Here is a 22,267-nt window from a genome sequence, read left to right as displayed (position 1 = left end):
TTTTAAGGCCTCGCTGCAAGGCTGTCCAACACAGCACATACGTAAACCCCCCCCCCCCCCTTTTCTCCCCACCAACAGAGCTTTCTGCTGGTGGGGTCTGATCGCTCTCCCAGTGTTTATAATTTTCATAAATATTTATTTTTTAAATAACATTTACTATTTTATTTTTTTTAAACCCCTTTCCCTCCAGCCTCCAGCAGCGTGATCGGCTGTCATAGGCTTCAGCCTATGACAGCGGATCACAATTTTGCCTCCCAGGGAGAAAGCCGTGTCGCACGGCTGTCCCCAGTACAATCCCTGTACTGTACAATCCCTGTACTGTACAATCCCTGTACTGTACAATCCCTGCCTTAGATCACAGCACTGTACCTAGTTATTAGATGGCTGTTTCGTAGTCTAACAGTCTCTGAACCGTGATCACCGTTGGGAGGCTGAAGGCAGAGCTCAGTTATCAGAGCAGGGATGCGCAATCCCCATTCCAGGCCATTTTCTGCCAACTGGCATGGAGTGGTCCTGGAGCTGCCGCCGTGTTCACGCAGTCGAGAAGTAATTAAAGAGAACCCGAGGTGGGATTTTATTATGTTAGTGGGGCACAGAGGCTGGTTGTGCACAGTAACACCAGCCTCTGTTGCCCCATGGTGTGCCTCAAAGACCCCCCTGCGCGCCGCTATACCCCCGCAGTGCTGGAGACACGCAGCGTGTCGCCAGCACAATGTTTATCTAAGCGCTGTCTGTCAGCGCCGCTCCCCCGCCTCCTCCGTATCGGCGCTACCCGCCGCGTCACTTCCCTCCAATCAGCGGGAGGTATAGCGGCGTGCAGGGGGGGTCTTTGAGGCACACCATGGGGCAACAGAGGCTGGTGATAGTGTGCAAAACGAGGGGTCTTTACCCACCAAATCCCCTCTGTAAGCTCGGGGGAGCGCTTCCTGAAGAGGCAGAGCTAAGCCCTGTAACTCTGCCTCTCAGCACGTCAATCCCCGCCTCTCCCCGCCCCTCTCAATCTGCCCTCACAGAGAGGGGCAGGGGAGAGGCAGAGATCCGTGCAGCGATTGACGTGCATGGAGGCAGAGCTACAGCTCATAGCTCTGCCTCCATGAGCAGCAAACTCCACGACCAAGAAAGTCGTGGATTTTGCAAGGGGGGTGTGGGGGGTAAAGACCCCTCGTTTTGCCGTGGGATAGCAGCATTTTAGCAGGGATTATACTGATTTACATGAACTATCTTGCCTGTTTGTACAGTGGCTTGCAAAAGTATTCGGCCCCCTTGAAGTTTTCCACATTTTGTCATATTACTGCCACAAACATGAATCCATTTTACTGGAATTCCACATGAAAGACCAATACAAAGTGGTGTACACGTGAGAAGTGGAATGAAAATCATACACGATTCCAAACATTTTTTAACAAATCAATAACTGCAAAGTGGGGTGTGCGTAATTATTCAGCCCCCCTGAGTCAATACTTTGTAGAACCACCTTTTGCTGCAATTACAGCTGCCAGTCTTTTAGGGTATGTCTCTACCAGCTTTGCACATCTAGAGACTGAAATCCTTGCCCATTCTTCTTTGCAAAACAGCTCCAGCTCAGTCAGATTAGATGGACAGCGTTTGTGAACAGCAGTTTTCAGATCTTGCCAGAGATTCTCGATTGGATTTAGATCTGGATACATGGATATGTTTTGTGTTATACCATTCCATTGTGGCCCTGGCTTTATGTTTAGGGTCGTGGTCCTGCTGGAAGGTGAACCTCCGCCCCAGTCTCAAGTCTTTTGCAGACTCAAAGAGGTTTTCTTCCAAGTTTGCCATGTATTTGGCTCCATCCATCTTCTTATCAACTCTGACCAGCTTCCCTGTCCCTGCTGAAGAGAAGCACCCCCAAAGCATGAAGCGGTCACCACCATATTTGACAGTGGGGATGGTGTGTTCTGAGTGATGTGCAGTGTTAGTTTTCTGCCACACATAGCGTTTTGCATTCTGGCCAAAAAGTTAAATTTTGGTCTCATCCAAACAGAGCACCTTCTTCCACATGTTTGCTGTGTCCCCCACATGGCATGTGGAAAACTGCAAACGGGACTTTTAATGCTTTTCTGTTAACAATGGCTTTCTTCTGGTCTCTCTTCCATAAGAGCCAACTTTGTGCAGTGCACGACTAATAGTTGTCCTATGTACAGATTCCCCCACCTGAGCTGTTGATCTCTGCAGCTCGTCCAGAGTCACCATGGGCCTCTTGACTGCATTTCTGATCAGCACTCTCCTTGTTTGGCCTGTGAGTTTAGGTGGACGGCCTTGTCTTGGTAGGTTTACAGTTGTGCCATACTCCTTCCATTTCTGAATGATCGCTTGAACAGTGCTCCGTGGGATGTTCAAGGCTTTGGAAATCTTTTTGTAGCCTAAGTCTGCTTTAAATTTCTCAATATGACCTTATCCCTGACCTGTCTGGTGTGTTCTTTGGACTTCATGGTGTTGTTGCTCCCAATATTCTCTTAGACAACCTCTGGGGCTGTCACAGAGCAGCTGTATTTGTACTGACATTAGATTACACACAGGTGCACTCTATTTAGTCATTAGCACTCATCAGGCAATGTCTATAGGCAATTGACTGCACTCAGACCAAAGGGGGCTGAATAATTACGCACACCCCACTTTGCAGTTATTGATTTGTAAAAAAAATTTGGAATCATGTATGATTTTCATTCCACTTCTCACGTGTACACCACTTTGTATTGGTCTTTCATGTGGAATGCCAATAAAATTGATTCATGTTTGTGGCAGTACTATGACAAAATGTGGAAAACTTCAAGGGGGCCGAATAGTTTTGCAAGCCACTGTATTTGTACCCCAATAAAAATTGTTTAAAAAAAAAAAAAAAAAAAAACATGGCAAATTTGTACCGCCATCTATCCTCATTCAGACAAAGCCTGTCCTTGACGGGATCTGTCAATTTAACCTCAACCACTCTTCAAGTAAACATCCCAGCAGCACAGTGAATGAGCTACAGGTTCCAGACTAAAGGGAATACTCACTAAAAACTGTAGAAACAGAATAATATATGTAAAGTCTAGGCAAGATGAGTATGAGAGGAGTAGAGCATAAAGTATTGTATTATTATTTTTTAGTTTCAAAAGTTTTTTATTGAAAAACAATAGAAAAATATATCATAGCAATGGCATACCCGGTGAGGGGCAATGTTTCAAATGATTACAGAATTTAAATGTTTACAAGTGAAAACAACTTAAAGGGACACTTAAGTAAAAAAAAAAAAGAGTTTTACTCACCTAGGGCTTCCAATAGCCCCCTGCAGCTGTCCGGTGCCCTCGCCGTCTCCCTCCGATCCTCCTGGCCCCGCTGGCAGCCACTTCCTGTTTCGGTGACAGGAGCTGACAGGCTGGGGACGCGAGTGAGTCTTCGCATTCCTGGCCACAATAGCGCCATCTATGCTGCTATAGCATATATCATATACCATATAGCAGCATAGAGGGTGCTAATGTGTCTGGGAACGTGAAGAATCACTCGCGTCCCCGGTCTGTCAGCTCCTGTCACCGAAACAGGAAGTGGCTGCCGGCGGGGCCAGGAGGATCGGAGGGAGACGGCGAGGGCACCGGACAGCTGCAGGGGGCTATTGGAAGCCCTAGGTGAGTAAAACTCTTTTTTTTTGTTTGACTTAAGTGTCCCTTTAACACAGGAACTCATTAACACAATACAGTCACTAAGTGCTTTTAAGTAACGCAAGTAAAGAAATGTTTAAGAGACATGGGAGCAGGAATCACCAACAGAAATTTGAGATATATTTCAGGCTGAGAGAACCATGGGGCGAAGGCCTGGATTATCTATGAGTGCCAGCCAGGGTTGCCTTGTTCTAGTGAAAGTATCTAATGAGTAATTGTAACTATTGGGTGCTGCAACTCAGACGTCTGATTATTTGTGATCTGCAGAATCACCAATGATACAGACGCTATACCTGATTATGTGGTGATCTGCAATATCACCAATAATACCAGTATAGCTAGCTGAGAGTAAGGTGTGGTGTTTGGTGCAACAGTATAGACTTCTCCAGTGGAGCTGGAGGGTCTACCAACACAAATAACAATAGACCTTTACCAGAGGAGCTGGCAAACTACTAATAATGAGAGAATTAAGAAGTTTGGCTAAACCTTACCAGAGGAGCTGGTAAGGTACTAACAGCACAAATGACTGAATAGTTTAACTAGACCTTGCCAGAGGAGCTGGCAAGATACTATTAGTCACTGGAGCTATGTAAGTAAGTCTGAACCTCACCAGAGGGACTGTTAGGTTCTAATAGCTAGAGCACCTCACCAGTGGCTAGGGCCCACTGGTGAGTAGAGTAGTCAGACAGGCAAGGTTCGATAACAGGCAGGCAGAGATAGTACAAAATCGGCAGGCGAGAGAGTAGTTAATATCAGGCAGAGGTTCAGCAACTAAAGTCAGAAAGGCAGAGGTACAGAATCGTTTAGCAATAGCAAGGTCAGAGAGTAGCCAGAATCATACACAGGTTATCAGAATACAATGTAATAATAACTAACTATAGATAGATGTATATCGTAAACACTGCATATACATCTATCATCAACAGGAACCTTACTAGGTCTGAGCGCTAACACGAGTGTATTCGCAACAGCAGACGAGTTGCCAATGATCTGTGAAGGCTTAAGAAGCAGAGGAGAGCCCAGCGCCACGCCCCCTAGCGATCAGCCAATCCGAGTGACGCGAGTCACCCCCGACGTCAGCCGACCGGCAGGTCAGCTGACGCGCCTTCTTCCAGCATAAAGGTCCTGTCTCCGCGCGATACAGAGACCCTATGAGCAAGAGACAATGCCATTCCCGGCGTACTGGACGCCGCCGGGATGAATAAGGCCTGTGAACAGGGAACAAAGGCGGCTGCGGGTATAGCATGCGTATCCGCAGCCGCCAAGTTTACAGATGTTACAGTAATTAACGACAGCTAGCAATCTTTCAGAGATCATAAAGTCTTTAATTAGTTTTTTTTTGTGAGATCAAGGGAAAGAGCAGGTTGCTGCCATTGGCATGCTATGTGGAATCTAACTGCTTTGGCAATGTGTTGCTGCAGTCTATGGGCAGGAAACTTCCATCCTTTAGGTTTATCTCCTAATAGCAAGGACATAGGGTCTGGTATAAGAGTAATTTCGAAGGCCGACCCAATAAGGGCAGCAACCTCAGACCAAAAGCGTTTAACCTTTGGGCAAAACCATCAGATGTGTAACGATCGGTGAAGCACAGAGAGGATCTGATTACCGGTGATCTGCAGTATCACTGGGAATACAGAAGTATACCAGATTATAAGTGATCTGCAGTATCACTGATAATCCGATATACAAGCTAACCTCTGTTCACCTGAGTAGAGTGTAGTGTTTGGTGTAACAGTAATACTTAGAGGGCAAGGCCTCAGTGCAGCGAGGAGTACTGCACAGATTCCTTCCGCAGACCTGAGCTTTCCAAGACGGGAGGAGTCAGACTGACAGTAGGAAGGATTGTCTGAAAGTGACACTCAGGAGGAAGGGTCACTAACAGAGCGAGGAACCGCCTCTAACGGTAAGGTCGGTTCTCGAGGTCGGACAAGCCAGGTAGTACACACACGGACAGATACAGTACAATATCAGAAAGCAAAGGCGGAGTCTAAGTACAGGCAGGGTTCGGCAACGGAGAATCAGATATAACGAGGTACAGAATCAGGAGGCAGAAGCGGAGTCTAGGTACAAGCCGGGGTTCGGCAACAGAGTATCAGAAGTATCGAGGTACAAGATCAGAGTTCAAGGGGATAGTCAAGGCAGGCAAAGGTCATAACAGATAATCACAATCAAACTAGTACTTTAGCTATCAACAGAATCTAGCTAAGTGTAGGATTACAGCTCCAGCTGGTCCCGGCACACTTGCGGATCTGACTACGGATCTGGGTGCTCCCACATATGTGATCGCAACGCCAGACAAAGAGCAAGTGAACAGCCAGCAGTATATATACTCTAGGACCTTTCCAGGACCTCCCTAATTGCTGGACCAATGAGAGTTGTGGAAAATGTCAGCTGACTCACTTCTGGCTGTTATTTAAACTCAGCCTCTGTGCGCGCGCGCGCGCGCGCGTCACTCTGAATCTTGGTGGACTATCAGTCCCAGCCACACCAGTACTGTCTTGCAATGTATCTTGTGAACCGCTTGCGGGGGCCGCCTCCAATGCGGATTCCGCCGTTCCCAATGCGGATTCCGCCGCTCTGCCTAAGCGGCTTGCGGCGGTTTTTCCGCGTTGACGCCCTGCTGGACGTGGAAACAGCCGCCTCACTTTGAGAGACGGCGGCTTTTCCGCGTTTCCTCACAGTACCCCCCCCCCCGAGAAGTGGACTCCGGACAACTCCCACCAGGTTTCTCGGGATGTAAGGCATGAAATTGCCTCCTTAATTCGTCTGCATGCATGCGCGTCCCCGGTACCCATTGCCTCTCCTCAATGCCGTACCCTTTCCAGTGTACCAGATATTGTACCGAGTTTTGTACAGTGCGTGAATCTAGAATCTTTTCCACCTCATATTCGGGTTGAGCATCTACCAACACCGGAGGAGGAGGAGTGGGACCCACCTGGACTGCTGGTTTAAGAAGGGATACGTGGAAGGACCTTACCCCCCGCATGCTAGTGGGAAGATCGACAGTATAAGTAACATCGTTTATTTTCTTGGTTACCGGGAATGGACCCACAAACCTGGGACCAAGCTTATTAGAAGGTTGTCTTAGGGTCAAGTGACGTGTGGACACCCAGACCAAGTCTCCTGGTCGGAACCTCCACTCCAACGACCGTCTCTTGTCGGCTTGACCCTTCTGACTCAGAAAAACCTTCTCCAGGTTACTTCTTACTGTCCCCCAAAGGTCCTTAAATGACCTTTGCCAGGCCTACAGGGCTGGGAACGGAGTAGAGGCTATAGGTAATGGGGAAAATTTGGGTGATCTCCCCGTCACTACCTGAAAAGGGGAAAATCCGGAGGACGAGTTTTATAAATTATTTTGGGCAAATTCCGCGAAGGGCAGAAATCTGACCCAATCGTCTTGCGCCTCTGCCACATAACACCTTAAAAACTGCTCTAAAGACTGATTTATCCTCTCCGTCTGGCCATTGGTCTGTGGGTGATAGCCAGACGAGAAAGACAGCTTTATGCCCATGAGCTGGCAAAAAGCTTTCCAAAATCGTGAGACAAATTGGACTCCCCTGTCTGAGACTATGTCTTCGGGAATGCCGTGCAATCGGAAGACATGAGTGATGAACAACTCGGCCAGTTCCTGAGCCGAGGGGAGTCCTTTCAAAGGCACAAAATGGGCCATTTTGCTAAAACGGTCGACCACCACCCAAATGACCGCCATACCCGCAGACCTGGGAAGCTCACCCACAAAATCCATGGACAGGTGGGTCCACGGCTCACTCGGGGTGGGCAAAGGCTGCAAGGTACCGACAGGTGCCAGCCGGGAGGGTTTACTCTTGGCACATATCACACACTCCTTCACGTATTCCTTGCAATCCGCTGCCAAGGAAGGCCACCAGGCGCATCTGGCTACCAAATCCTGTGTTCTAGATGCCCCAGGATGCCCTGCATTCTTATGCGCATGAAACATCTCTAGAACCTGGAGACGAAACGGCAGAGGAATGAACAGAACCCCTGCGGGCTTCCCTTCCGGGATGTCCTGCTGAAAGGGAATCAACGTCTCCCTCCAATCCTCCCGAGTTCCAGTGGCTGCCAGTATCAACCTCTGGGGAATAATGGTCTCTGGAATGGAGGGCTGTGCTGTCTCTGACTCGAAGCATCTGGATAAAGCATCCGCCTTAACATTCTTGCTCCCCGGGGTGTACGTAATAATGAAAGTGAATCTGGAGAAGAATAACGACCATCGAGCCTAACGAGGGCTCAACCTCTTAGCCCCCTCGATGTATTCTAAGTTTTTGTGATCGGTGTAAACCGTGATGGTATGCTCAGCTCCCTCTAACCAATGTCGCCATTCCTCGAAAGCTAATTTAATGGCCAGGAGCTCCCTGTTGCCAATATCGTAATTCCTCTCTGCAGGGGAGAACCTGCGAGAGAAGTAAGCACACGGGTGCATTCTACCCTGTAAGCCTGACCGCTGAGACAGCACAGCCCCCACCCCAACCTCCGAGGCATCCACCTCCACAATGAACGGGAAAGACGTATCCACATGTCTGAGGATAGGTGCTGAACAGAATAGGCCCTTCAGGGTGGCAAAAGCATGAAAAAGCCTCAGGAGACCAGTGAGTGGTATCTGCCCCTTTTTTTAGTGAGACTGGTAAGGGGAGAAATAACCGTGGAGTACCCCTTTATAAACCTTCTATAATAATTGGCAAAGCCAAGAAAGAGCTGAAGGGACTTCAACCCAACCGGCTGCGGCCACTCCAGCACAGCGGAGACCTTGGCAGGATCCATAGACAGGCCCGTGGTGGAAATTATGTACCCCAAGAAAGCGACAGATGTTACTTCAAAGATGCATTTTTCAAGCTTTGCGTATAAAGAGTTCTGCCTTAACTGATTCAAAACAAACCTCACATGGTTTCTATGTTCAGAGAGGTTGTTGGAGAAGATAAGGATATCATCTAGATAGACTAGAACAAATCTCCCCAACACCTCCCTGAATAGCTCGTTAATGAGTTCCTGGAAAACGGCCGGAGCATTACATAGCCCGAAGGGCATCACCAGGTACTCATAATGCCCGTCTGGTGTATTAAAGGCTGTCTTCCACTCATCGCCCTTTCTTATGCGTATCAGGTTGTACGCGCCCCACAAATCTAGCTTAGAAAAGATCTTAGCGTCTGTAATCTGTGTGAACAAATCGTCTATCAGTGGCAGCGGATAGAGATTTTTTACTGTAATTTTGTTAAGGCCGCGATAGTCGATGCAGGGTCGCAGACCTCCGTCTTTTTAACAAAAAAGAAACCTGCTCCAGCAGGTGACCGGGACGGGCGAATTAAACCCTTGGCCAAATTTTCACGGATGTAATCCTGCATGGCTAATTTTTCGGGCCCCGACAGATTGTACAAATGACCCCGGGGAGGTACACAACCTGAACGGAGGTCAATGGGACAATCGAAAAGGCGATGTGGGGGCAACTTGTCTGCTGCCTTGGGACAGAACACGTCGGAATACTCAGAGTACTGGTCGGGTACCCCTCCCACCTGAATTCTGGTTTGCCCCAGGATCAACTTTCCCAAACACCGCTGAAAACAACGAGGTGACCAAGTAGTTAACTGACCCGTGGCCCAGTCTATTTGAGGTGAATGGACTTGCAACCACGGCATGCCTAGGATAATAGTGGAGGTTGACATGTGCAATGCAAGAAATGATAATTGTTCCCCATGCAGTACCCCTATGGTGACCTTCACCTCCGGAGTCTGAGACAGAGCACGATTCCGTTGCAGAGGGGAATCGTCTACTGCCGTGACCTGAATGGGGGGTCTCACAGGAGTGAGGGGAATACCCAACTCCTGAGCAAACTCAAAGTTCATAAAATTGGCCGCTGAGCCAGAATCAATAAACGCCTCAGTGGCCACAGACTTATTCTCCCATATAATCGTACAGGGGAGCAGTAATTTCTTTTCTTTAAGGGGTGAAAATGGTGTGCCTAGGGTGTCACCCCCCACTACTCCTAGGCAAACTCGTTTCCCGACTTGTTCGGGCAGTTTCGCACCCTATGCCCTGCTTCTGCACAGTATAGGCACAGTTGTTCCGTCATTCTCCGCCTGCGCTCCATCTGGGTCAGTTTTGACCGACCAATATACATTGGTTCGGGTGGAGGCAAGGCCGGAGAGGGTGAGACAGACGCAGATGGCGTTACTAGGGGTGCAGCGGAGGAAGCCGCATAAGATGTCACCCTGACACGGTGACTGCCCCGAATCTGCCTCTGATGGCGTAATCGACTCGAATGGCCGATGTGATGGCCTCATCGACTGTCTTGGGCTCGGGTAAGGTTAACATTAGATCAGAGACCTCCTCCGACAACCCAGACAAGAAGTAATCCATCAGGGCAAAATTGTCAAATCTGGCGGTGACTGACCATCTACGATAATTCTGCCGCGTAATCCTCGACTGAGCCTCTGCCTTGTCGTAAAAGTTTGAGCTTCCGCTCAGAGGTTGCCGCAAGGTCAGGGTCGTCGTATATCACTGCCATGGCCTTAAAAAACTCCTCTACCGAGGTCAGAGCTGTATCTGTGGGAGGCAGATTGTATGCCCAGGTCTGGGAATCACCAGTTAACAATGCTTTAATAAAAATGACCCGTTGGGTCTCAGTCCCCGAGGATCGGGGTCTTAACTCGAAGTAAGATAACACTCTACTCTTAAAATTCCAGAAGTCAGACTTGTGGCCGGAAAATTTGTCTGGTACGGGCATCCGTATGTCATCACTAGGAGGGGATCGCACCAAATCGACTGACGTCTGAAGGGTTCGCACATCAATCAAAGCTTTGTGCTGACCCAGTGCTTGATGGATGGTATCCACCGAAGTGGCAAGCACAGTCAGAGGGTCAGCGCGTGCGTCCATCGGTATTTTGGTCTGGCGTTCTGTAACGATCGGTGAAGCACAGAGAGGATCTGATTACCGGTGATCTGCAGTATCACTGGGAATACAGAAGTATACCAGATTATAAGTGATCTGCAGTATCACTGATAATCCGATATACAAGCTAACCTCTGTTCACCTGAGTAGAGTGTAGTGTTTGGTGTAACAGTAATACTTAGAGGGCAAGGCCTCAGTGCAGCGAGGAGTACTGCACAGATTCCTTCCGCAGACCTGAGCTCTCCAAGACGGGAGGAGTCAGACTGACAGTAGGAAGGATTGTCTGAAAGTGACACTCAGGAGGAAGGGTCACTAACAGAGCGAGGAACCGCCTCTAACGGTAAGGTCGGTTCTCGAGGTCGGACAAGCCAGGTAGTACACACACGGACAGATACAGTACAATATCAGAAAGCAAAGGCGGAGTCTAAGTACAGGCAGGGTTCGGCAACGGAGAATCAGATATAACGAGGTACAGAATCAGGAGGCAGAAGCGGAGTCTAGGTACAAGCCGGGGTTCGGCAACAGAGTATCAGAAGTATCGAGGTACAAGATCAGAGTTCAAGGGGATAGTCAAGGCAGGCAAAGGTCATAACAGATAATCACAATCAAACTAGTACTTTAGCTATCAACAGAATCTAGCTAAGTGTAGGATTACAGCTCCAGCTGGTCCCGGCACACTTGCGGATCTGACTACGGATCTGGGTGCTCCCACATATGTGATCGCAACGCCAGACAAAGAGCAAGTGAACAGCCAGCAGTATATATACTCTAGGACCTTTCCAGGACCTCCCTAATTGCTGGACCAATTAGAGTTGTGGAAAATGTCAGCTGACCAGCCTGGTCAGCTGACTCACTTCTGGCTGTTATTTAAACTCAGCCTCTGTGCGCGCGCGCGCGTCACTCTGAATCTTGGTGGACTATCAGTCCCAGCCACACCAGTACTGTCTTGCAATGTATCTTGTGAACCGCTTGCGGGGGCCGCCTCCAATGCGGATTCCGCCGTTCCCAATGCGGATTCCGCCGCTCTGCCTAAGCGGCATGCGGCGGTTTTTCCGCATTGTGACGCCCTGCTGGACGCGGAAACAGCCGCCTCACTTTGAGAGACGGCGGCTTTTCCGCGTTTCCTCACAAGATGTGGGCTAGCGATCCTATATGACCACAATTACGAAAACAAAGGTTTAAGGAAGAGGGTGAGTATTTGTGGAGAATTTCAGGAGTTACATAAATTCTATGTAAGATTCTTAGGTTTACCTCAATGTGTGAAAAGTAGCTGCTACATTTAGTAAGGTTTAGGCAGCATTTGGATCACTGTTGTGGAGGAATTTCTAAGCCAAGATCTCGCTCCCAAGCCTCCATAACATTTAGCTTGCTTAGTGTGGGTGGTTGTGAGATAGTAGAGTCTGAAATTAAGTCTCCTTTCAGAGGGCACCTGTGGCACCAAGACTCAAAATTGCTTTTATTAGGATATATGGGGATTTTAGGGGGAATGGATTTGATAAAGTGGTGTAATTGTAGAGCCTGGAAATATTCTGAGGGAGGGAAGGCAGTGTGGGATCGGAATTGGTCCCACGAGGGAATCTCATCAGCCACCAAAAAGGTGGGGTAGAAGAGAAAAATTCTACTTCTTTTATTGTTCCATGCAAAATTTCTAATTTGAGACTGCAAATCCTTGAGTGATAAATGGGTGATCAATATAGGAAGGCAGCGAAAGAGGTATAGGAGGCGTGGGAGCAAGGTCATTCTGATCGCCTGAACCCTGCCCGTCCAGGAAATAGTCAGTGAATTCCAAGCGACCAGATCCGATTTAAGTTTAAGAATTAGGGGTTTGTGATTCAAGTTAAAAAGGTCTGCTGGGTTAGAAGAGATTTTGATACCCAGGTATGTGAGGTACTTGGTTTGTAGAGTAATACCTAAAGAGGAGGTCATAGCCTGAGCAGCAGCTTTGGTTAATCCCGAGCAAAGGACTTCTGTTTTGGAAAGATTGAGGCAGAGCCCGGAGATGCTACCAAAGTCCCGAACAAGATCCAACAACCCAGGAATGGAGGTATGGGGTGATGAAAGAGTGAGGAGAAGGTCATCGGCAAATAAGTTTGCCTTGTATTCCTGACCCCCTGCCATTATACCCTTGATGTCAATTGAGTGCCTTATTCTATTTCCTAAGGGTTCTATTATTATTATTTTTTATTTATATATAGTAGCTCCAACATCTCCAACATCTTCAGTAGTGCTATACATAGTGCAAAACAAATAATGGGGAATATACAGTATATACTTGAGAAGTTCAAGACACTGCATGATCATGAGATCCAGCAACACAAGTACAAATACATACGGTACATAATTCATGTGTGATTCGAGATATCACTAAAATTGGTACATGTTCATGTGGGAAATTACAGCAAAATAAGAAATAGGAGCAAGTTCCTGCCCTTGCAAGCTTAAAATATAGAGGGTAGTGGGGTGGAAACAACAGGGAAGGAGACACAGGGGTTAGTGGATGAGGTAGTGAACCTTCAGTGCTACCGATAGGTTTGTCTAAAATGAAGTGTTTTTAGGGCGATTGCTCAATCGCAAAATTGCAAATCGCTAGCGATTTTAAAATCGCCAGGGTTTGCTAAAAGACATAGGATTCGTGTTAATTTCCACACCGCAGATCAATTTTTGCCGCAATTTTGCAATGCTATGCAGTGCATAGCAAAATCGTAATCGCCGGGAAAAATTTGGACTTTGCTGAATCGCAATCGCTAGCGTTTAGCGCAAACGCTAGCAAATGCTAGTGGAAAAGGGCCCTTAGAGTACGTTTTAAGATTTCCAGGCTCGTGGCATGACGGACAGGCTGTGTGAGAAAGTTCCAATGGAGAGGAACCGCTCCAGAAACGTCCAGGATGCGAGAGTGAGAGGAGGTGACCAAACTAGAGGACAAAACGGTCTCCTGGGAGAAGGAAAAGTTTCGGGCTGAGAGCTATCTGGAGATTAATGAGGAAGTGTATGGAGGTGATAGCTTGAGTAGAGCTTTGTAGGATAGTGTGAGAAGTTTAAACTAAATCTTTTGGGTAATTGTAACCAAAAAGAGTGGCAGAGATGGGCTGCCTCAGAGGAGCGGGAGGAGAGGTGGATGAGACAGGCAGCAGAGTTTAGTAGGGACCAGAGAGGTGTCAGTCTGCTTTTTGGTTGACCACAGAGTAGGGTTTTACAGTGGACAAGACGGGATATGATTAGAGCATGTACTGGCATTTTGGTTGCCTCCAGGGAAAAGAAGGGACAAATTCTGGAAATGTTTTTGAGATGGAAGTAGCAGGCGGTAGTTCATGTGTTGATATGTGGTCTAAATGAGAGCTCAGATCCAGAATTAACCCCAGACAGCGAGCTTTAGCAGTTGAGGTTATTGGGGTGCTTTCTACATTGATGACAACTATGAGAGCTGAAACAGAGAGACAAGGTGGAAATATCACAATCTCTGTTTTGCCCTTGATACGTTTAGGCTGCTTTCACAGTGGGACGTTACAGGCGCACGTTAGAGCAGCCTGTAACCCAGCCCACGGCACAGTAATGAAAAATCAATGGGCTGTTCACAGTGCCCACGTTGCGTTACATTGTAACGCTTCACGTCAAGACAACGTACTGCATGCAGTACTTTATACGTGGCTAAGCTGCGTTAGACTACTTGCACATGCTCAGTAATGTTGGGGAGGAGGGGAGAGCGGCCAGGCACATGGCTAATTAATATTCACTGCACTTTGTGACGTGTACAGTATTTACTTCCTGGAGCGGCCGCTCTGTGCGGCGATTGGCTGGCGGGACCACGTGATGCCGCATGCGTCCAAGAGTACGCATCACGGCATCACGGACGCCAGAGTGAGCTGCACAACGCGGCTCGCTCTGACGTCCACATTCAACACCACCAGGCGTTGCGTTGGGGGCACGTTATGCGACCATAACGTCCCCTAAAATGCAATGTCCTGGTGGGAAAGTAGCCTTAAGGAAACTGGATGGCATGAATGTAGATACGGCGGATAGAGTCCGGTACTATAGATAGTAGTGTGGAGAGGTCAGGGGCCTATAACTTATTACAATCTGATCTACTCCGAGTGCGGTAACACTTTACACATGTTATTCTGCTTGCTGCAGTTTAGAGAATATATATACTTAAGGTAGAATAGGAGGCACCCAAAATTCATAAAATGATAGAAAACCGTTTAAAAGGCAAGTACTTAAAGAAAACCTGTAAACAAAAAAAACCCTGTGAGGGATACTTACCTCAGGAGGGGGAAGCCTCTGGACCCTAACAAGGCTTCCCCCGTCCTCCGGTGTCCCGGGAATCCAGTGCTGCAGCACCCCCTACTGCGATCTTGCGCAGGCACACTAGCAGCTCTCTGTTCGGGTTAAGGCGGAAATAGCTGAGCAGTAGAGCGGATACAATCTGGTTTGGCAATCATCAGCTCCGTCATGTCAATCGACGTGCCTTCCCCCCTGCTCCCCCAAAAAGAAACTCTGTTGGAACGAGCGTGTAGATTGTGGTCTAAGGAGAACCCCTCAGACTTCAAAACCTCCATTTACCACATGCAGGAAGGATGAAAGCGCAAACTTTTTGAGTAGCTGTCCATATACTTTATTATACATACTGTACCTGTATATGATACTTGGTATTATACACTAGAGTGACTATAAAACAGATACAGTAATAAATTAAAGAATGATTTACTCTTTGGTCAGAAAGATAAATGCAGCAGCTTTTATTGGATAATTCAGCAGATAGTACGAAAATTACAACACCAACAAAACAAAGTCCAGCAGATAATTCTCATAAGGTTATGAGAGAAGTTTGAGTAAAGTGCTCCTGCCCTATATGCAATATGTGTATCCCAAGACCTGAAGTTTAATGAAACATGCCGTTAAAACGGTCACAAAAGCACTAGTGAGTAGCAATTATTCTGGAGCAATTTAACAGTGATCTTTGACCAGTGAATTTGAAGAGATTTTCACAGCACTTTGCTTTTCTCTACTTGATACAGAATGGCAATCGCTTCAAAAATGATATATGCAGTGCTTTTGCGATTATTCTGTCTGGTGGGAACTAGTCTATAGGATTTAATTGTAGAAGTGCTTTTCAAATACCTGGAAAGCGCTGGTTATCAGAAAGGCTCTCTGAAAGAACAGCGCTAAGTAACAGTCATTGCTTCGCAAATAAAATCCAACTACTGTACTTTCCTCACTGCTCCTGCCCCACTTACATCTCCGGCCTTGTACACAAATACACCTCCAACCCTCTAATGATTTCCTGGCCCATATCCAATTCACTTTTTCTCCTGAGTTTTCTCCTAGGTGAAATTTTTAAAACCACTTAACGACCGCCTAACGCCGATAGGCGTCGGTGGGTCGTTAGTGGTATAGCATGGAAACGGCCGCTCGATCTTTCCATGCCAGTTCACGGAGACAGCCAGAGAGCCGCCGATCACGGCTCGCCAGCGAAATGTAAAAACGCGGGGAAGAAATCCCCGCTGTTTACATCATAAGGCGCTGCTGCGCAGCATCGCCGTGATGTAGATCGGCGATCCCCGGCCTCTGATTGGCCGGGGATCGCCGGCATATGATAGGCTGAAGCCTATCCTTCAATGCGCAGGACGGATATCCGTCCTGCGCAGCCCATGGAGGGAGAGGGAGGGACGGGAAGGCAGGGAGCGACGAAAACGCTGCGGAGGGGGGCTTTGAAGAGCCTCCCCCGCAAATCACAAACAGCCAGTGGCGATCAGACCCCCCAGCAGGACATCCCCCTAGTGGGGAAAAAAGGGGAGTGGGAAGTCTGATCGCCAAGGCTCAATCCTGATCGGTGCTGCGGGCTGGAGAGCCCACGCAGCACCGATCACTGCAGAAAGCCCTGGTCCTTAAGTGGTTAAACTTGTTAATAAAATTCCTTTTAAGCCCACAGAAGGCAAGAAACTGCTCAACATAATTATTATAATACATTTTTACCAACTTTTTGGTATTTTTTTAATTGAAAAGTGCTGGAAAGATATTTAAAATCAAAGATGAAAAATTATCTCCTAGGAGAAAAGTCAGGAGAAAAAGTGAATTGCATATGGGCCACAGGGCCCTATGCAATTACCAAACTAACCAGTGCTAAGTGCTGGCGAGTTCTTAAATTAGGTCCACGGGGGAACTGCACACCTACCCTGGAGGTGCAGGATTGCAAATGTCAATAGAAAAATCCAGAAAAATCCGCACACTGCGTATGAACCAAGTTCATATTTTAATCAAAACATCGTGACACAAGCCATTCCATCAACCAACGATTCGTTTCGGGGCCACGCAGGGTCCCCTTTGTCAAGGCAATAAAACACAGAATGGTCACCATTCTGTGTTTTATTGCCTTGACAAAGGGGACCCTGCGTGGCCCCGAAACGAATCGTTGGTTGATGGAATGGCTTGTGTCACGATGTTTTGATTAAAATATGAACTTGGTTCATACGCCGTGTGCGGATTTTTCTGGGTTTTTCTTAAATTAGGCGTCAGCAAGGTCGCCTAATGCAATTGCATTTAACACCCCCCAGGGCGGAAAAGAACTCGCTTGGGCGATATAATCGCCCAGCAAGTTCCTTTCCCCCTATGCAATTGCATTTTGCACCCTCCGTGAAGCGATGCTTTCCGCCAAACATAGGTGCTAACTTTTCACCTGCTCTGAGCAGGCGAAAAGACCTATCGCTGCTGTCAGTGGGCTGATTTTGGCATCTGGGAGCCTCCTTTACTAAGGAAACCCCAGATGCCAGGGATTTAAATAGATAAAGGAGTCAGTTTTGACTCCTTACCTATTTAAAATGTAACAAAAAAAACATACCTCCATCGTTTCCGGGTCGCCGCATGTCCCACGCCGTTCCTCCGCTCATCTCTGTCTCTGTGAGTATTCTTGGAGCCCGGCAAAGCATCTTTGAGTCTCCCGCCGGGGCTCCCCATTCGTCCACTAGATGGCCCAATGAGAATCATCCTGATTCTAATTGGACCAATTAGAATCAGGATGATTCTCATTGGGCCACCTAGTGGATGAATGGGGAGCCCCGGCGGGAGACTCAAAGATGCTTTGCCGGGCTCCAAGAATACTCACAGAGACAGAGATGAGCGGAGGAGCGGCGTGGGACATGCGGCGAGCCGGAACGATGGAGGTATGTATCTTCTGAAGGTCCCGCGGTGGCGACGGGCGGCGGGTACGAGCCTTGCAACGATGCGCTGGCTCTTGCGACGATGCGCGTGCATCTCCCGGGGAGCAAGGCTGCAGTGGTGTAGTGCTGAAGGACAGCTCCCCTGCTCTAATGCCTCGCTTCACATCGCTGGCCACACAGGAGCATCGCTCAGCGAATACCTAGTATTCGCTTGAGTTATGCTCCTTTACGCAAGGACATCGCTCAGGTGAAACTGGCAATTGAATTTGCCGGTAAATCCTGAGCGATGTGAGGAGATAAGAAGCTTGCATGTTTTCAGCTTCTTATCTCCTCGAATTGCATATGGCCCACTGTCTCTTAACTTTTTCCATCAAGGGACACCAATACCCTTCTGCACTGCTTAGCCACAGTTTCACTTCCCCTTCCTGTTGTGTACTGTGATTCCCCCACCTCTTAGATTGTAAGTCCGATAGGGCAGGTCCTCTTATCTTCCTAGCAAAAGGTAGCTGGGTGTGACACTATAAGAGAATGCAGGGCTGGTGCTTCTTTGCGCAACTCTGCTTATAGCATAGGAGGTGGTGAGCTGCTGACAGCCAGATGGTCACCAAAACTAGATGGGTGGAGCACCCGGCTAAAAGAGCCTGGGGAGAACACCGCTATAGCTATGAATGTGTCCCGGCTTTGGCATCCTGTCAGCTATGTAAAGCTTGCCTGTGGGCACAACATCAGAAGGTCTACAAGGGAGAAAATCCCACCAAATACTTTCCAGGAAGTAAATGTCTGAAGATAATGTCTGTCTGTACCTGAGCACAGTACAAACTTGAGGGAAACAACCAGGAATACCTAACAGAAAATAAAATTGGCCGATGAGAGCGTTGATAGGTCGCTATTTTTTGTAAAAGGAAGATGAACTGAAGAAAGGGGCTGAGATAAAAAAAAGTGGAGCTTTTGCAGTTATAAGAAAAAGGTACAAAACATCATTATCTATATAGCACTGACATATTCCACAGGGCTGTACAGAGTATATTGTCTTGTCACTTAAATCTAGAGATAATCGTAACGCCAGGGAGGTTAGGGTCTAAACGCCATACAATTTTTTCACAAGCTTTTAGACCCTAAAACAAGAAGAAAAACATACCTCAGAGAGGTCTGCAGCAGCTCCTGCATTAAACTCACTCAGGCACGGGATTACCACCCTATCCTGCGGCTTTCCGTCCCGAGCCTGACTCGGGATTACCGCTAAGAAGGTTAACTGTCCCTCAGAGGGGCTCACAATCAATCTCTACTATAGTCATCTGTCTATGTATGTATCGTGTAGTGTATGTAACAGTCTAGGACAGGCATGGGCAAACTTGGCCCTCCAGCTGTTAAGGAACTACAAGTCCCACAATGCATTGCAGGAGCCTGACAACCACAGTCTTGACTTGTAAAGGCAAATGCATTGTGGGACTTGTAGTTCCTTAACAGCTGGAGGGACAATTTTGCCCATGCCTAGTCTAGGACCAATTTAGTGGGAATTCAATTAAAGGAAACCCGAAGTGACATGTGACATGATGCGATAGGCATGTGTATGTACAGGGCGCTCTACTGTTTAAACTATCTGCTGGGACAGGAAGAAGTAAAGCCTGCCGGACTCGGAGCCCAGCGCGGAGAAGAAGCAGCTGGGACTCACGCCGGCCGGATCAGGTAATGTATTGCCACTAGCGGTCATTCGAACGCCGCTATCGACGCACTCCCGACCCACCGGCGATCGATCGAAATCTTCCACACAGACAGGAACAATCGATTTCGGAAGGAAACCGATAGTTCGGTCAGCGTGCAACGATTTCACAGCCGATTCGATCACAGTGAATCTATCGGCGGAAAAATCGGTAAGTGTATGGTCCCCTTATTGAATAGCGCTCGAGCGCTACATGAATTACGCGCATCATTGTGCGCGTAAAGTTTTACGCATGTTAAAACTACACAGTGCACGTAAAACTACACAGTGCGCATTACAAACTGCACAGCGTGCGGTGGAGTAGACAGCGCTCATTACACATGCACAGTACACGCTGGGAACACGCTTTACAACTGCATAGAGCGCTATGCGTGCTGGAACTATATAGCGCACATCACTTTGAACGCTTAGAAGTGTAAGCGCGTAGTGTTGAATGATGCAAGCTTTTTGATTAGGTGGTACTCCTGCAAGCTGCAGCACACTGCTGGGGACACTGTGAAATTGGGACAGAGTATGTGCTGGAGCTGACATAGTAGTAAAGGGGACAATTGGCCCAGGGCCCCTGAGCTCTGCAGGGGCACCTCCACTGCTGGACCCCAAGTTGCCTCCCCCTCCTCCTGCACCCCAGGTTCCCCCCCATAGGGAACATGTATTTACATGGTGGTGTTGGCCCCTTACAGATGCTTGAATGTGCTGGATCACATAAATTAGTGATTTTGACATTTTGGTCCCCGACATTGCAGAGGCTCACCTCGCCAGGTTGTCCTCTACTGTGCCTGGGCGAGAGCCACTGTCAATAACTCGCACATGGTGTTTACCTCACAGTAGATCTGCGCAGTACACTCCACACCACATGCGAGTGATTGACAGCGGCACTCGCGCATGCACAGTAGAGGATGACCTGGTGAGATCGGCCTCTGCACCAGTGGGGACTAGTGATGTCGCGGACCTCTGATTTGCGGTTCGCGAACCTTCGCGGAAGGTTCGGTTCGCGGAAAAGTTTGCGAACCGCAATAGACTTCAATGGGGAGGCGAACTTTGAAAAATAGAAAAAATTATGCTGGCCACAAAAGTGATGGAAAACATGTTTCAAGGGGTCTAACACCTGGAGGGGGGCATGGCGGAGTGGGATACATGCCCAAAGTCCCGGGGAAAAATCTGGATGTGAAGCAAAGCAGCGTTTTAAGGGCAGAAATCACATTGAATGCTAAATTGCAGGCCTAATGTGCTTTCAAACATCTTGCATGGGTATACATCAATCAGTGAGTGTAATTAGAGTTCTGCTTCACACTGATACACCAAACTCACTGTGTAACGCACCGCAGTTTGCGTAGTGACGGCCGTGCTGGACTGATGCGCAACATGGCCAGAGTGTAGGCCGTGGCAGTTTTCCAGCCCATGTGGTCGCCGGGCTGTGGTAGCTCAATGATAGAACAACAGTGACTGTCCAGCTGATCAAATTTGGTCTGTCCACAATGAAGCAACGACCTTATTTTCTTCTTGTATGTAGGTAGGCATAGGTAGGAGTCCCAGTATAGGTAGGTAGGCATAGGTAGGTCCCCTAGTATAGGTAGGTAGGTAGGTGTCCCCGTATAGGTAAGTAGGTGCCCCAGTAGTTAGGTAGGCATAGGTAGGTGTCCCAGTATAGATAGTTAGGCAGGGCCTGGCTGGCACAGTAATAACAATTACCAAGGTCCAGCTGCAACAGATAGGGCTGTATAATGTCAGTGTCAGTGAGCAACACACACACAAAAAAAAAAACACATCAGGAAAACATTAGCTCTCAGAAGAGCTGTTGAGGGATGCTATTTAGGCAATAACAATCAGCCAGGAGCAAGCCAAGAGCCTAACTAATCTTTCCCTAGGAGAAAAAATCTGCAGCAGCTCTCCCTAGTCTGTCTATTTGCAGCAGGCATACGAGTGAGTGTCATGGCCAGCGAGCCTGCCTTATATAAGGGGGGTGGGGCTCCAGGACTTAGTGTAGCCTGACTGGCTACAATGTGCCTGCTGACTGTGATGCAGAGGGTCAAAGTTGACCCTCATAGTGCATTATGGGGCGAATCGAACTTCCGCAAAAGTTCGCCTGGTCCAGGCGAACGCAAACCACCAAAGTTCGCCGTGAACCGTTCGCTACATCTCTAGTGGGGACCAGGAGCCAGCGGCTGAGAGCAGAGCTGCGGGGAGGGACATAGCGGCTGTGAGCAGAGCTGCGGGGAGGGACACAGCGGCTGCTAGGGGCTGGAGGAGGCCCTGGGTAATGTTTTATTTTTCAGCTTGGACAGTCCCTTTAAAGCATACATGTCAAACTCCGGCCCGTGGGCCAAATCTGGCCCTCATGGCCATTAAATTTGGCCCTCAAGTGCTTTCCCCACTTTGCACTTTGCATTAGGTTTGGGCCACTCTAGACCATCAGGAAAGCTATATTGTGCCACACGCCTCCTCCAATGCGCTTCTACAGCAAGGGGTGCTACTGCACATTCACAGTACACTCTTGCCTGTGGGAATGGGAGAGAGAAGTGCACAGTGGCCGAGGGACTTGTGAGTCGCCCCGCCGCTCATGGAGGGGGAAAGCAGAGGAACGACGATGTGCAGAATCACGGCAATGGAGCAGCTGAACTTCAGTTGAAGTCCTGTGCAACTGCGCATGCGCGGCCCGTCCATGCACTCGGCTTGATAATGCGCGCCTCACCGTAAGAGCATATGCAGAAGGCGACACGGGCATAATCGAGCCATGTGCACTGACGGCTGCGCATGTGCAGTTGCGCACAACTTAGGGTGAAGTCGCTAGCCTAACAGGGCCACCAGCGGGACCACAGAGGGGGCCCAGAGGATG

General features: G+C 48.3%; 1 protein-coding gene across 1 annotated transcript in view; it reads right to left on the bottom strand.

Moving 5' to 3' along the window:
* Positions 1-22,267, bottom strand: part of LOC137541345 (VID27-like protein) — a 353,729-nt gene that overhangs the window by 290,424 nt on the left and 41,038 nt on the right. The gene's annotated exons all lie outside the window — the stretch shown is intronic.

The sequence above is a fragment of the Hyperolius riggenbachi genome, chromosome 12, assembly GCF_040937935.1.
Source record: "Hyperolius riggenbachi isolate aHypRig1 chromosome 12, aHypRig1.pri, whole genome shotgun sequence".
Lineage (NCBI taxonomy): Eukaryota > Metazoa > Chordata > Amphibia > Anura > Hyperoliidae > Hyperolius > Hyperolius riggenbachi.
Note: the sequence above shows the minus strand (reverse complement) of the source record. Positions and strands in the feature narration are given on the sequence as shown.